Here is a 16,243-nt window from a genome sequence, read left to right on the forward strand (position 1 = left end):
CTGGTCCTCCAACCTTTTTTTTAACAATAGCTCCAAATATTTTATTTGTTTTCCTTTCTTTCCCACCAACACAATCATTCCTAGGTCCTATACTATTATTTTCCCCAGCACCTACTCCTTAATTCATTACCTGCCAATTTAAACAAGCTTCTAAAATGCAACAAACTGTGTAAATATTTTTTAAAAATGTATGCCCCCCTCCATGTTTCACATCCCCCCCCACCACAAAAAGGACAAAGGTAAGTGTCTTTTGTCTCTTTTTGTATCCTCAGTGCTTAGCGCAGTGCCTGACACCCAGTAGGTGCTTAATAAATGTTCATTGATTGATTGGTGGATCAAGCCTACTCAGTTCCATTTTTCCACAGATGTGTATAAAACAAAATATAAGAGGTGTTTTTGGGCCCTGGGGACCTCCAAGTAATGGGTTCCTTGTATTCCACTTTGTGAAATACCACTTTAGGCTTTCTCTGTATCATTTCCTAAGTCTTATGATTTTGGAGATTTCCTAGAGATGTCAGCAGCAAGTGAACAAGAAAGGTTCTCAGCGTGGGCTCTTTGTATCCCACTATGGGAAACAGCATATCAAGCTTTCTCTCTATATGATTTTGGAAGTTTCCTATAGATGTGATCAACAAGAAAGCAAGAGAAGGTCTCAACAGAATATAGGAAACACAGGCAGGAGTGCACTGGTGCTGACTCCAGTTAAAGACACTGGTGGATCCCACTCAAGCAAGGTGGCATTTAACCAGGATCCAATGAGGATAGGACTACTTGTGGTGGAAGTTGAGGCATCATTCTGTTGGGCAAAGTGAAGAAAATGGCCACTTAAATGCTTGGCAGAAGGAAAATGGCTCTTCATTACAGTGATATAGCCAGGGTGGTCTTGTGGTGTCCTGAGTTCTCATATTCTTGTGTGAATTCTGTGTCCATCTGAGAGGTCCGGTCAGTTCAATAAGAAGTGGTGGGGTGGGGGGGTGGCCTCTGAAGTATCACTGGTCTTCTGTGTCTGGGGAATAGGCATTGAGGAAAAAGACTCGGGGCAGGGTAGCCACCCAAGGAGAATTGCCAGCAAGGCAAGTTGTTCACAGGTTCAAATAGATACCACAGTACTGCTGCTTGATTCTGAGACCTTTACCCCTTCTCTTTAGCTTCTTCTAAGATAAGCCCAACGCATGAGGTTTTAGCTCACAGAAGATAGGATAATAATACAATCACTGTTTCTATTTTTGAAAATCTAGTGGTTTGAGAACAATTTCTTTGTGTAAGGGTGTGCCCCACTTGGCTATTTCTAAATCGTGATTATACGTTTTAGTACATCTTACTAGAGGGTTTGTGATGATGATATAAAGGCACCACAAGGTGCATTTATCTAAAGGCTGGGTTTTGGAAATGTAGGGCTTGATGTTGAAGAACGTGCGGCTTAGCACACAAGAATATGGAAGACGTAACATAAAAGTGAGTAAAGGTGTGATGTGAGGGAAGGAAAAAGGGAAAAACTTGCTGGTACTTTTCCTTCCTATGCTGTCATGACCCAAGAATCAGCAGGTGGCTAGAAGGCTCCTACAGAGAAATCATGATCCCCCAAGCCTGACTAAAGTTTCATTTTCCTGGACTTCTCCCCCTTCCCCCACAAGTAGGAAAATGAAAAGATAATCTACATCGGATGCCTCAAACAGGAAGCGGCATAGAAGCATTCAACACTCCTAATTGCTGCCTGAACCAGATTAAAAGTAGTTGAAAAACATTTAACAAAATAAATAAAAATACAATAGAACATAGAAAATGTTAATTTGTGATTTTCTAGGTTAATATGCAGCTGTAGGGATCCTTCTGTACAGTATATTAGTCCCAATTTCTATTTAGGTTTGACACCACTGATCTACGTTATAAACTCAGTGCAGCTTTCACATTCAAACAGGAATCTAAGGGTAGAACGGAACACCAATGACATGAGTCTTGTTTCCATATGCATTATCTAATACATTCCCCAGACAAAACAACTGGTTAAAATTAAATTCAATCTAAATGCTGTACCTAAATTCCTGTGGCACAAACCCACCCATTCTGCCTGAACATTTCTTTCACATCTTCATAGCTTCTGGGTCTTTAACAATCAAGATTTTCAAAATGAAGAAAGATTGCATTCTTTGCTATATAAACAACCACCACCCACCATCACATTAATAATTCCCTTACTATGTTGTTAATGCACAATTTATTAGAGGGAGCAGTTTTCCTATTATGCCCCAGATTTCCCTCTTGGGAGGTTTGTAAGCATATGCTCAGAGGCTCTTAGGAATTACATCGCTTGGCTCCATTTTGCCTTAGTCATAAAAAACAATCAAAATAGTTATAAACAGTGATGTAATTCCCTCTGAGAATCTGTAAATATTTGAAAACATGATTTGCATATACCACCAATTGATTTAGAGATGCTGGCTCCTTTCATTGCCTCCTCCAAAGTTTTACTGCCTATGTTTGTTGTTTAGTGGTACCCACCATGGCAGATGGAGAACAGACTCGGAAAGCCTTTGAGAGATTCTCAACCCACTGCCATGTTGTGCATATCCAGGTAAATAAATTTTCATGCATTAAGGAAATAAAGTGGGGAGGGCAGATGCAGTCAGGCAGGGTGTGAAGAGGAAAAAAACATAACCATCAGAGGTAATCTATTATTTTCAGAGGATTTGGAATCATGGTTTCTATTTATTAATCAAAAGCATGACAATAAAGCAACTCACACCCCAAATTCTTACACTTTTCAAATGTATAGCACCTGTACCAAACTAAAGCAAACAGAAGCCTTAATGTGGTTCAGAAATTGTACCACAGACCAAAGACTCTGGTAATTCTTGTGATATTCACTATACTATAGATATTATTTGAATTCAAATGATGATGTGAAACCAGGTGTCTTAAAGGGACTCAAAAGGACTTCACTCCCCATCCCACTCCCATAAGTTAGAAACTTAAAACAAACAGGCAAGTGTGACAAAACAAAAGTTTCTGGCTAAAGACTGAATCTGTATAACTAACGTTTTACCACAGAGATCCAACTAATGTCAATACCTAAAGAAAGAACAATCAACCAATTGTAATATGATTGCAACATGTATTGGCGAGGCAGCAATCTGTAGTGGAAAGGGCACTAGGCTTAGAGTTAGGAGGACCTGGGCTAAACACCAGCTCAGACACTTGCTACCTGTATGATCTTGGGCTAGCCACTTCAACTCCTTAAGTCTCAGCTTCCTCATCTATAAAATGAGGGGGTCGGACTCAATAATTTCTAAAGTCCTTTCCAACTCCAATTGTGTGAGCCTGTAATATTGTTATCTTTTTAAGTGTTTTACTACTAACTGCCTGAATGTAGTCATACTTATTACCCTTAGTGTGGTATCACAGAATAGGCACAGAATGCAGAGTCAGAGGAAATGAGTTTGAACCCCAGTTCTAGCATTTACCCTGTGCACTCTGGGCCTCAGCTTCTTCATCTATAAAGAAGTTGGATTTGAAGACCTTTAAGGTTCTCTACCAACTCCAAGTCTATGACCCTATGAATCTAAGTAAGCGAGACTGTCCTTGCTTTGGAAACAGTTAAAAATCACCATTTAGTTTTGGAAACACAGACATTGTCACCTATGTAGACTCAGGACAAAGCCTTAAGTTACAAGATATTACAATTTTTAATTTCAGAATTTAGTTGGCATGCTTACTTCAACACTTCCAAAGTTCTCAAATTTTAACAGTGTGGGCATTCTCTGCACCAGTGCAGATTGCAGCCCTTCCTCCCTGAGTTGCCGTAGCCAAATAAAATTCATCACCTTGCCAAGCTTAGCTAGGCTGGTCTTTGGGCAATAGACAACCGATTGGGCCAGTACTTGAAAGCTAGCCAGTGTCACAGGACTTGCCAAAATCTGGCCTTCATTGGCATGGTCTTTGAGAGCCCAAGGTCACCTCCACACCCATGATGAGTCACAAGAGTAAGATTTTAGTAAAGGTTTGTTTTTACACAAAATGGCAAATTATAGAACTGAGAAGGCAAAGTGACTCTCACCTCACTAATTTCTTGGGATAGTAAGAAAGGTGTATAATTAAGACTTTAATTAAAGGCACAAATCTCTATATGGATAATAATTTCACATACTACACATATGCATATAATCTATTAATTTGCATTTTATTTATTGGTTCTTATCAAAATACTACCACCAACAACAACAGTTTTGGTCTTTGGAAATGTTTGACTTGAAAGACAGACAGCTTATTCATGGAAAACCTAAAGAGCCCAAACTGGTCTGTATTGATAATTAATGGTTGGGGTATAAAGGAGTGTGAAGTGGTTCTCCCAAAGCTGGTGATTGTTGTTTGCTATGGTAGTGCAAGATCTAGCCTGGTGTGTCTGTGACAAAGTGGAGTATGGAGCACTAAGAACAAATTGTGAACAGAGAATTATGGTAGAAGTGACTTAATTAATGCAGTGAGAAGTCATATTGATCAGATGGTGAAAGGTAACATAACATGACTGTAAGTCACTGGGAGTGGTTTATAGGGATGTCAAGGTCAGGATTCTCAGAAGTCTGTGAAAGATTAGTCCAGATACAGATCATGTGTGGTTAGGGTTTACTCTAGGGATAAGCCTTAATTTGTGGAAAAATTAAAAATAATTGGTACCAAGGCAAAATGGAGGATGGCATGCTCAAAACTATCACCTTCCCATACAACATATCAACACTTGGAGGTTAATGATGAAAGAGGCTTCATGGATGCTATATCTGAACACCATATTTCTATGCCACTCAAATTCACCACTATGGAGCTCCAATGTGATGATGATCCTCCCTGAATTTATTTAGTCTAGTTCTTGGATAAAAGATATGTCCTTGGCCCGTGCTCAAGGACTAAAGTCTTTCTGACTTTTAGGGCCTATGGGAACTTCTATTTTATTACCAAAGCTTTCAAGAATCTAGGTTCATTTCCAAGCAATGATGAGACTTCTAAGTAGGACTTTCGTGGAAGCACAAACCAACTATGCAAATAAAATAGCTCTAAAATTACAGTTTTCGAAGTACTTTTTGCTATCAGGGCAAACTTCAATGACTCAGAGCCACAAATATTTCACATGTAAATGGTAAGGACAGATATCAACAACTATCACTTGCTAGGAATCAAAAAGGCCTTAGTCCATTTTAACCCAAAAGAAAAAAAAAGGAAATGAATAGGCTTATATCAGAAACTACATCACAACCTATCAAACAGTTGAGTTATATCACATCTAGTCAATAATTTAAAACAAATGGATAATGTAATTCATTTGAATCCTGTTTACTTATTTGAAGGGTAATTAGTGAGTGTGAGAGAAATGATTATGTCAGTCTAACAAAAGCAGCTCAATTAGAAGGAGAGAACGGAAAACCATATATTTTGTACTATGTACAAACTGGCACCCCAAGTATATAAAATCAGATTCAAATGCTAAAAAGGACCTCAATGGGTTAAGTATCCCACCTCTTGATGCTAGGAATATTAATAACAAAATAACTCAAGATTATATCAGGGCAGAGTTGTAATTACAGTTTCTCATTTGGGAATTCCCCATTTGGGAATGATCCATTCTAGCTGATTTTGGAGGTTTCCTAGAGATGTCAGCAGCAAGTGAACAAGAAAGGATCTCAGCATACAAGTGATGGGATCCTTGTATTCCACTGTGGGAAACAGTCCATCAAGCTTTCTCTCTATATGATTTTGGAAGTTGCCTATAGATGTGATCGACAAGAAAGCAGCCCTTTCAAACTGCTTGCTCTTTTGTGTCTAGGACACCTCTCCCTGTCTAATCAGTACAAAATTATTGCATAAGACCTTATCATAGTGGATCTGAAGAGATCCAGTAGGGTGACTTATCTTAAAAGGATCTTAAGTGATACAGGAAGGATACTTCCTTTGCAACTATATGCTAGAGTTTAATTCCTTTTCTAATCAAGTTAATCTCATGTCAAATTTAACTGAATTTTTGTTCTCTTCTCAGGTCATTTCTACTTGTAAAAGAAGAGAATAACTGGTCAGAAGCCTAAATAATAACTCTTCAAATGCTGGAAGACCAGTAAGTTACTGCTTGGGCTTGGGCTTCCATTTTCCATAAATGTGCTATCTTCTGTTTCTCAAATAAGAAAGAAACACTTTTAAAGTCAAAGATACAATGCTTTTAAATATCAAGGGAAAAAAAACCCACCAAGGGTTGACAACAGGATCCTGGATTCCTTTACACTCATAAAACATTTTCAGAGAGATGAAGAAGGGTATAGGAAGTATGCTACTAGTGAGTCAAGGGACCCTGAATGGATTACTTCATGTCTTCAGGCCTCAGTTTCCTCCTCTGTAAAATGACAGTGTTAGACTAGATGAAATATTTCTAAGTTCTCTTTTTAGCTCAAACTATTCACAATTTTGTGATCTTTTATGGCCCTTCCTAGCTCTTAACATCTGTCCATTCCCATTCTTGCCTCAACATTATCCTAACTTGGCACCTTCAAGGATGGGGACCCATCCCTTTGTGTGCCATGGTTTGTTATAGTGGAAAAAAATAGGAGAATCAAGGTGTAGTCTGTAGTCCTGACTCTTCCACTAATAGCTATATGAACTGGGCAAGTCACTTAGCCTTTCCATCTCATTTTCTGCATCTATAAATTAAGCCAAGCAAGAGGATAAAGTCTCATCTGGCTCTAAAGCTCTATTATCTCTCTATTTGTTAAATGAATGTTCTGTTCAAAGCCTTCACAAGGGATTTGAAAGAATTACGTGCAATCCCTAACTTACTCTTCCTTTGCTGTTGAAAATCTGTCTATAATGTATTACTTCTATCTTACCTTTGTAAATACAGACTGCTGAACATAAATGAATCTTTCTTTGATGAAAGAAGATCTTTTAGGGTCCTAGGGTCAACTCTCAGAAGAGCAATTTTCATTGCATGGTATTGTGCAGTAATATTAATAGCTTCATAGTAATAAATTACACTGACATGTAAGCTATTATTTTTAATAATGTCTTGGAAGACAATGGGGCAGCAAAGATCCAAGACCCAAATAGATGGAGTGTGGAATCTGATTAGTGCTGGTAAAAAAAAAAACAAAACATGTCTGCCAGCATACTTATAGAGCTGAAAGGGCTTTACATTAAAAATGGAAGGAGAGAAAGAAAATCCTGAATCTTTATCCACCGGTAGTTATAATAGAATTCATAGCAGGTATTGCACAAGAAGAAGACTATCAGTGGAGAGGAGTTGTAATTCACAGGAAACAATATCCAAGAAGAGATATTGTAATAAAACTACTAGCTCCAGATATCCATACACAAATATGCAGAATATGGATAATAAACAAGGGGAACTATATCAATTATGACTCAATGACATTGATTTCATAGGCACCACTATGATTTAATGGAATGGGGCTTACAACTGGAATGTGGTCATGGAAGAGTATACCGTATTCAAGATGAACATATTAATAAAAAGGATTGTAGAGCAGCATTGTATACTGAAAAGCTATACTCCCCAAAGGAAATCTATGAAATGGAGGGGAGATGTAGTAAAAAGAATTTGGCTAAGGGTCAACAAAAGGAGAAACAACATCATGGTGGGAATAATTCAGAAGCAATATTGTGGTACGAAGTAGATAAAAGTTCAAGAAATAAATCACAAACCTTGCAGGGAAACCTAGTATCGCAGAACTGGGGGATTTCAATTACATGGGCACCTGCATGAGCTTCGCTATGTTAAGAAGAGCAGCTGATGAGTTTTGTTGTTTCTTTTTTTACTTAATGATAATTTAAATTTTAGGAGGTGGAAGAAGTGATGCAAGCAATAGCTTCTCTGGATCTGGTTCTGATCTATAAGAAGAAACTTATTGCTAAAGTAGAAATCATGGAAACCTTGAGAGGAAGTGAACACTCTATTAGAAAATTCATAATAGATAGGCAGCGATGGTCAGGCATAATCTAATGTAAACCCGATATTTGAGAGAAAAAAAATTTAGAAGTATAAGTCAGATTCTATGGCCTGAAATTTTCTAGGGGAAGTTGACTAAAAAGGGAGGGGATGTTCTCAAGAATAAAATTCTGGTAACATAAATAAATGATACCAATAAGGGAGTAAGAATGAACATTATTCAAAGATACCCATGTGGATACACAGGGACCTCATTGACCAATTTAGAATTTTAAAAGTCATGCAGAAGATGGAAACAAGGACAATAAATTAAGGATAAAAATAAAGAAGTGGCCTAAACTGACAAGAATAATGTCAGATGCCTCAAGAATCACTGGTTATAAATATGAAGGACAGAAAAAACACTTTTTAAAAAAAACCAATGTTGAAAACAAGAGGAAGATTAAAGATTAAACTAAGGGTAGATGATAATGGGAAAGCAGAATCAATCAACTTTTATTGTGCTTCTGTTTACCAAGATGGAAAATTTTAAATAATGGTCTAGTCCATAATTAATTGCATGTCTCCTATCTATAGATTAGGCTAAGTTCAGAGGCACATCACCAGGACATCCACAGGATAAGACAGTCACAGCAACTCTCAAGCATCTTTCAAGACACAGAAGTATTATAATTTGCATTGGTGGAGGAAGTACCATTACTGATGGAATCAAATATCCTTGGCACAATGAAGTAAGTATGCTTTAATGAGGAGAATGACTTTCAGAGATGGAATGACAGAACAAGAGTAACTAACAGTATATTGAAACCCAAGAAGAGGAAATGTTGAGAGGATTTAGCTTTCTTCCATGAATTCAAGTTAGCAGGATTAGATGAACAACAACCCAGGGCAATGTCAGTAATGACATTTCGGGTGATTTTAGAAAAACGATGGCTGAGTGGGAGTACTTTCACAAGACTACAGATCAGCAAATGTTCAGATTTCCAACAAAAGGAAAAACAAGGAGACTTTAAACCATAGACTAATTGCTTCAATTACCTGCAAAATTATAGAGGATTGAGTGTTTATAAAGTGAAATGGTGATTGCTAAGAGCTACAAAAGTGTGATTTGTGTAAAGAGACTCAAGTAGACACCCAGGTAACTAATCAACTTATCCATGAAGGACAGATCATGCCCAGACTAACTTCATTTCCTTTCTGACTGGTAAATCAAGGGAAAGAAGACATGGAATATCGGGATTTACGGAGGCATGCATTGCTCATCAGACAGTATGAATAGTTGAGGTTTACATAATAGTATAATAAGGTATATATGGAACTGATCGACTCAGTGTAATGTAAACTAAAGGATCAGTTTAAACATTTGTATGTTATGTAAACTAAGGCACACATATATGGCATATTTATCAAATTGGCAGATGTCACGAAACTTAGAGGGATAGCTAACATGTTGGACAAGAGATTTAAACATCTCTAAAAAGATCTTTCCAGGTTAAAATAATGGACTAAATTTTACAGAATTCCACAGTGGGAAGGCATCTTGGTGGTTATCTAGTCAAACATGTACAAAACGAAGTTGCTACTACAATATACCCAATTCTTATTTGATAAGCATGCCAACTATGCCTTTATCTAGATCACTGATAAAAATGTTAAACAACACAGATCCTTGGGCAATCCACTGGAGACCTCCTGTCAAGATAATCAAGATAATACTGACCATTAACAAATGCTTTTTTGAGTCTAGTCATTCAACCAGTTCCAAATCCATCCAACAATATTATCACTTAGCTTATATCTCTTGATCTTTTCTACAAGAATATAATTCAGTAAATGTTTTGCTAAAGTGTAGGCAAATTCAATCTGTAGTAGTACCCTGTTCTACCAGTTTAGTAACTCTGTCAAAAAAAAAAAAGGAAGAAGGTTAGCTGGGCATGACTTGTTTTGGATGAAGCCATTCTGGCTCTTTATAATTACCACTTCCTTTTCTAGATGTTACTTAACTATTTAAAAATTATATATTCTAAAAAATTTTCCCATGAATCAAATTCAAGTTCATTGGTTTATAGACCTTACTTTCATTTTTTTTTGACAAATAGGACAGTTGTCCTCCAATCTTATGGTGCCTCTCCTATCCTCCACAATTTAAAAATCTTTACTGTTATAAAATAATCTTTAAATATATGTAATCACACCTGCCAGTTATTTTAGCATACTAGGATATAATTCATATGATTCAGGTCATTTGAATTCATTAGGGGCAGTCAGGTGCTCTCTTGCTTAAATTGTGTATCAACTCCGCTATCCATTTTTGTTCTGTCATATCTCCTATGCAAAGGTCATTCTCCTTGGCAGAAAAATCAGAAACAAAATGAGAGCTAGGTGGTTTATGCTTTCTCTTTGTTGTCAGTCTTCATTACTCTATCCATCCCAAATAATGGTCCTGTTTCTTCTTTTATTTCTTCTCTTTCTGAGACAGTCTTTAAAAAAAAAACTCACCATTTTCTTTTTTTTAACTTTCTTGACAGTTTCAGCTCATTCAGAGCTTTAGCACTTCTGATAATATTTTTACAGAACTATGTTCTTGTATTTATCTTTTGTCATACACTTTTGATTTCTTTTGAAGTATTTATCTTTTTAAAAAATTCAATTTAGTAAGTTTCCTCCGCATCTACATTGGTCTCCTCAAGCAACTCCCCTTTTTCCTTGTCAACAGAATTGTTTCTCTTTGTGAGTTCAGAATTTAATTCATGAAAACTTCCCAGCATCCTGCATGGACTGACTTTCCCTGTAGAATTTTAATCTCTAGCAGCCTATGAACCTAAACTTTCCTTGAACCCTTTAAAAACATCTCTCCCAAAATCTAGGGTGCCTATCAAACTATGCCTGGCTTTTCTTTCCTAACACAAACTCTAGGAGGAAGTGGTCATTTCTACTTAAGGTTACTGTCCTTCCCATTCCAGCAAACAGTTTTCCCTGCTAATGAGAATCAGGTTTAAAAAATTTTCCTCTTGTTGGTTTCTCTACCTTTTGAAGGATGAAATCAGCATTAAGACAAATGAAGAAATCATCAGCTGTTATGTTCTTGGCAGAGAGACAGCTCCAGGAAATATGCAGATAATGGAAGTCTCCTATCACTACTATCTCATGCTTGTTTACCAAACTTGTGACCTATTTCCTAAATTCCTTACCCCTTTTCTCTTTCTGCACAGGCGTCATATTGTGTTATGCTCCAATGACAAAACTGCTGCTGTTTCTCCTCCTACTGTTTACTTAAATGCTCCTTCTCCCTCTGGATTTCCTCAGAAGTATGGCTTCTTAATATACAAAAGCTTCTCCATCACCCTTACCTTTTAGCTGTCCTACTGTTTTTGAATGAAGTGCACTCTTTTAAGGACATATACTCACCATGTGTTGCATTTAAAGTCTCATCAATGACTATAAAGTCAAATTTGCCTTATTTTTTTAGGATCTCTAATTCCTTCTTTAGTTGTCTAAACCAGGAATGTTTATAGACATCTAACGTCATGGATCTTACTACTTTCTCTTTTCTTGGATTGTGTCTTCTGTGAATTTCTGGACATCCCAGTTACTATTTTTCCTCCTTTACAGTAGTATCAAACTTGGTAGATATACACAGATTTCTCTCCCCCCTCCTCCCATTCCTTTATATTTTAAGCTCTTTTCATTATATTTGCAAGATACTAGGGAACACATTCTTACCAGCCTTTGTTAAGCATACTCTAAACCTGGCCAGGATGCTGTAATCCTTGTGCTTTAAATTGTGGTATGGAATGCCAAATAGATTCTCAGACACCATCTTCTTAAGCAGGCATTTAATTCCCAAATCAAATTTTCTTTTCTGCATTCCTTGTTTTCAATGTATAGAAGTAGGAAAGTAGAATTAGTCTCTTGCCCAAGACTTTAGCCTCCTTCTAACAATGTCATTTGTGTCGATGTGAATCATTAGAAAATGGTAATGGTAATTCATTAAAGTTCTCTGTTATGTTTTACATACATGTCCTAGGAAGACAACAACCTTTCCTATTATCAGGGCAACACATGGTTTCCTCAGTATGCCTTAGTAAGGAATCACCAATCACCATTATTCTCTTCTTCCTTTGGATTATCTCTCATCTGATTGTTTTTATGAATTTATGAATATTTATGAATGAAAAATAATTTTTTATGAATTTATCATTGCTTAGAAGATAAGCAGTTGCTTCTTCAGAATATTCAGTTTCCTCTTCTTCAAGAAGGGTCTCTAATTTTTTAGCTGCATGTGTGCCATTATTAAAGATAAAATGTAAAGGTCACAATACAACTGCCCAAATACTGGATGGGAGAGATGAGGCAAGACAATTGATCATGTGAAAAAGACCTAGAGATTTTAGTGGACAGAAAATTCTATGAGTCCAAGGTGTGGCATGCAATTAAAGACAATGGAAAACATTTGATTCTCTTTTAAAAATTGGGGTTATTTTGCTTGGAGGAGACTGAAAGGAAATAGGCTATCTTTTTTTTTTAAATGGGCTATTTAAAAAAAAACAACAACCCTAATCTCCTAGGCATAGGAGATTAAGAGTGTGTGAGTGTGTGAGTGTGTGTGTGTGTGTGTGTGTGTGTGTGTGTGTGTGTGTTTTGTCGTAGCAGATTTAAAGCCCTGTCATGTGGAGGAAGAATTAGACTTATTCTGCTTGACTCTGTGGGGCAGAACTAGAAGCAACTGGTAAAAGTTGCAAAGTAAATTTTGGCTGAATGCAAGAAAAAGTATCCTAACAATTAGAGCTGTCCAAAAGTGGAATTGGCTTCCTGAGGAGGTAGTGAGTTCTCCACTACTGTACATCTTCAAGCAGGAGCTGTATGATCATCCTTTACTTGTTGGTGCCATCAGAGGAAGCATTACTGCTCATCTATGAATGAGACTAAATGATCTCTGAAGTTGCTTCCAATTCTGAGATTCTGTGAGATCATGCTTTAAGATTTATAGTACAAAACTGTTTACATGGATTGCTTCATTTGGCTCTCATAACTTCTAAAGTAGCGAATGTATTATCATGCCTGTTTTATAGATTAGGAAACAGGTTCAGAGTGGCTAAATGATTTGTCCAAGGTTACGTAACCAATTAGCAAGGGAGTCAGAGTTAGAACCTGATTTTTCAGAGTCTTAAATCCAGCCCTCTTTCTGTTACAATATAGCTGCGTTTGCAGTATCTGTAAAAGAGGACACTGAGCTGAATGTGTGTACTGAGCCCTTTGTGGCATTTTTATTGTTTTTTCCTCTTGCCAAATTCTTGATACAACTTTATTGTCTTATATATCTTCTTCATAAAAACAGAATGCAGAGGAGGAAAATTTGGATTGAAGGTTCAAATTATTTGAGTTCTATTTTTTTTTCTTTACTGTATTACAATTTGACAGTACAAATGATATACAATAAAGGAGTACCCAAGATAGATTAAGTGAATGATCAAAGAGGATTATGATTAATCTGGGGAGATTTTATTACATTAGACTAGAAGAAAGTAGTGCCAAAAATGTGACAATGTAATCTTTTAAAGCATATTGTGACAACTGAAGGCTTTGATACTCTCTAAGATTTGAGGGCTAGGAGAAAAATTACCTTTAAAATGGGAGTAGCGCCTCTTCTAAGATAATTAGTGTCTATAGCAGATACATTGTTTTAGGAATTTGCGTAACTACAAATTTCTATCTTATATTGCTTATTTTCTTCAATGAAATTCTCTTTAACAGACCTTCATTTTGGAAATAAACTGATTCCATTCTTGGTCTTTAAAAAAGGGGATTTTGTTTGTTTGTTTTGTGAAAAGACTATCCATTAATCTGAATTGATAGACAAGTTTGCTCTAGATTAATGAAGCAATCAGGTAATATAACATGTAGTATTTGCATTTCTATCAAGTTAGTTTTCTTTTAGGTTGCTGTTGGGAGTGCCTACCTTTTCTTAAGATGAGCAGAACAAAGAAATAAGATGTAATGCTTTACTGACATCCTATTGTGGTTTTTACAAGGCACTAAATACAAAGCTCCATTCATGGCTACAATGTAGTAATTCTTTGTTCATGACGGCTAATGCTTTTTAGGTTAAAACTACAGCTAAATTTAGACTATCTTTAAATAGATTCCCTACTTTGCTGATTTTCCATAATGATCGAAGGCCTGTTTAATCAGGTCCAAACTTCGGATCAGGACTGAAAATAAAAAGTGGGGTGATATCTGAGTGTATGTAAATGTTTGTACATCCATTTAATCTTTCAACATTTATTGTGTCCTCCTTTGTGCAAAGGCATCACACAAGATAACATCATTTTATAGAAGCTTACATTCTAGTTGGGGAGGGGGGATAAATCATGTAAATAAATTACAATATAAGCAATCCTAACTTACAAACAGGTTATATTGCAAATCTTATTTGAAAATCAGTTCTTTGAACTTATAATGTATTTTTCCACAGAATTTGGAAAACGTATTCCAAGTTTAAATTAGGGACAGCAGGAACATATCTCCCACTCTGCTAACATCAAAGGGCAGGTGAGTAGAGTGATGGGTATGTAATTGTGCCCACTAGTAACTTATTAATACTCTGTGTCAGCATAAGAGAATGCACTTACCTATACCACAACATCTTTATAAGATAACAGATCATTTGAACTATGGAACAAAGAGCAATTATCTCCTCAGAGTGGGGCTCTAGACATATCCCACCGCTCTGTTCAATATTCACAAGTTGGGGACTGCTGTAAAACATGAGCTATCATAGGCTCATAAAACTTTAATGCTGGAGGGAACTTTAGAGGCAATGGAATTCAGTTTAGTTGATTCAAAAAACTTTGGAGGGGGGGGAAGAAGAGAGTGAGAAGAGAGTGGGGAGAAAGTGGGGAGAGGGGGAGAGAGGGAGAGGGTGGGAAAGGGTGGGAGACAGAGAGGGGGAGGGGGGAGGGAGAAGGAGAGGGAGGGGGAGAGGGGGAGAGACGGGGAGAGACGGGGAGAGACGGGGAGAGACGGGGAGAGACGGGGAGAGAATATAAACAAAAGAACTTGGTGGAGAGTAGCACTAAGTGAACATTATATGGAGCTACAGATCCCAAGAAAGGTGGCAGAGCATTCATGTCATATCTATATAGAAAAGGGGCTAGGGATAGAATATTGTATATAGGGCTGGATCCTACTGTGCATGAGGAAAAGTCAATGTGACATCAGATAATGAAGGAATTCAAACACTAATGAAAGGATTATGTATTTTTACCTGGGAGACACAGAAGCTTCAGGATCCCTTCCCCTCCTTGGCCCTCTAGGTCACCTAGTCCAAATGCTTCACTTGGCAGGTGAGCCTATCTATGCCCAGGGCACATAGGTATAGACAGTTAAGAGACACTGTGTGAACTTGGGCAGATTACTTTCTGGGTCACAGTTTTCTCATTTAGAAAATGAACAGATTGAATTAGATGATTTCCAAGTTCTCTTTAGCTCTAAAATACTGTGAAATGATGGTCCAGAGATGGCCACAAAGGTGGTAAGTGACAGAGTGGATTTGAACCCAGTCCCTCAGACTCCAACTGAATATTGTAGTGGAATTGCTATTTTCCCTACACTATGCTGATCCCCTCCACACATGATGGAGATGATAATGAATGCTATAGGAATTCATTGAAGGACTGTGTATGGTGTCTGTCGTTCTCTGACAACATACCAAAGTCAAATTGGTTTTAGGCTTCAACGGATCCTGTAAGGTATCTCTGGAGTTTACTCCCCTCCCTCAGTTTCCACTGTCAAGACCTATGTGACCATAACTTTCCTTATCCCTGAGTCCTCCCAACCCTATTCTTGTCCTTATCTGGTCTAGGTCTTGAAATCATGCCCATATTTACAACTATAGCTTCCTAATAAGTTTTCCTCCTTCCTTTCTCTCCTACCCAATTTATCCTGGATGCTAATGTCATCTTATTTTTCCCAAAACACTGCTTTTATCATGTTCCTTTTACAATCTTCATCTCCATCACGGACCTTGCCCTTATTCTTGAAAGAATTCAATACACATGTTGCTATATCCTTGAAAACCCAGTTCATCAACCTTTTTGTACCATGATTTCTACCTTAGCTGCACTCAAGGATGGTCCAACTCTTGATCTCACCATCACCCATATAAGTTTCACTTCCTATGAAGCCTAAAATTCATCTCATCATAATTTCCTATTGTTTCCTGTCTCTCATTTCTCCTAAATTTCTTCTTATCCTCACCATGGGAGGGAGTCATTCAACCTCTTGGTGCTATCTTTGGTCATT

The 16,243-nt window shown here is 37.2% G+C and overlaps 1 protein-coding gene across 4 annotated transcripts in view; it reads right to left on the reverse strand.

Moving 5' to 3' along the window:
* PCSK6 (proprotein convertase subtilisin/kexin type 6) overlaps nucleotides 1-16,243 on the reverse strand; it is a 256,959-nt gene that overhangs the window by 99,301 nt on the left and 141,415 nt on the right. The window lies entirely within an intron of this gene.

Source organism: Trichosurus vulpecula, chromosome 8 (assembly GCF_011100635.1).
Source record: "Trichosurus vulpecula isolate mTriVul1 chromosome 8, mTriVul1.pri, whole genome shotgun sequence".
Taxonomy (NCBI): domain Eukaryota; kingdom Metazoa; phylum Chordata; class Mammalia; order Diprotodontia; family Phalangeridae; genus Trichosurus; species Trichosurus vulpecula.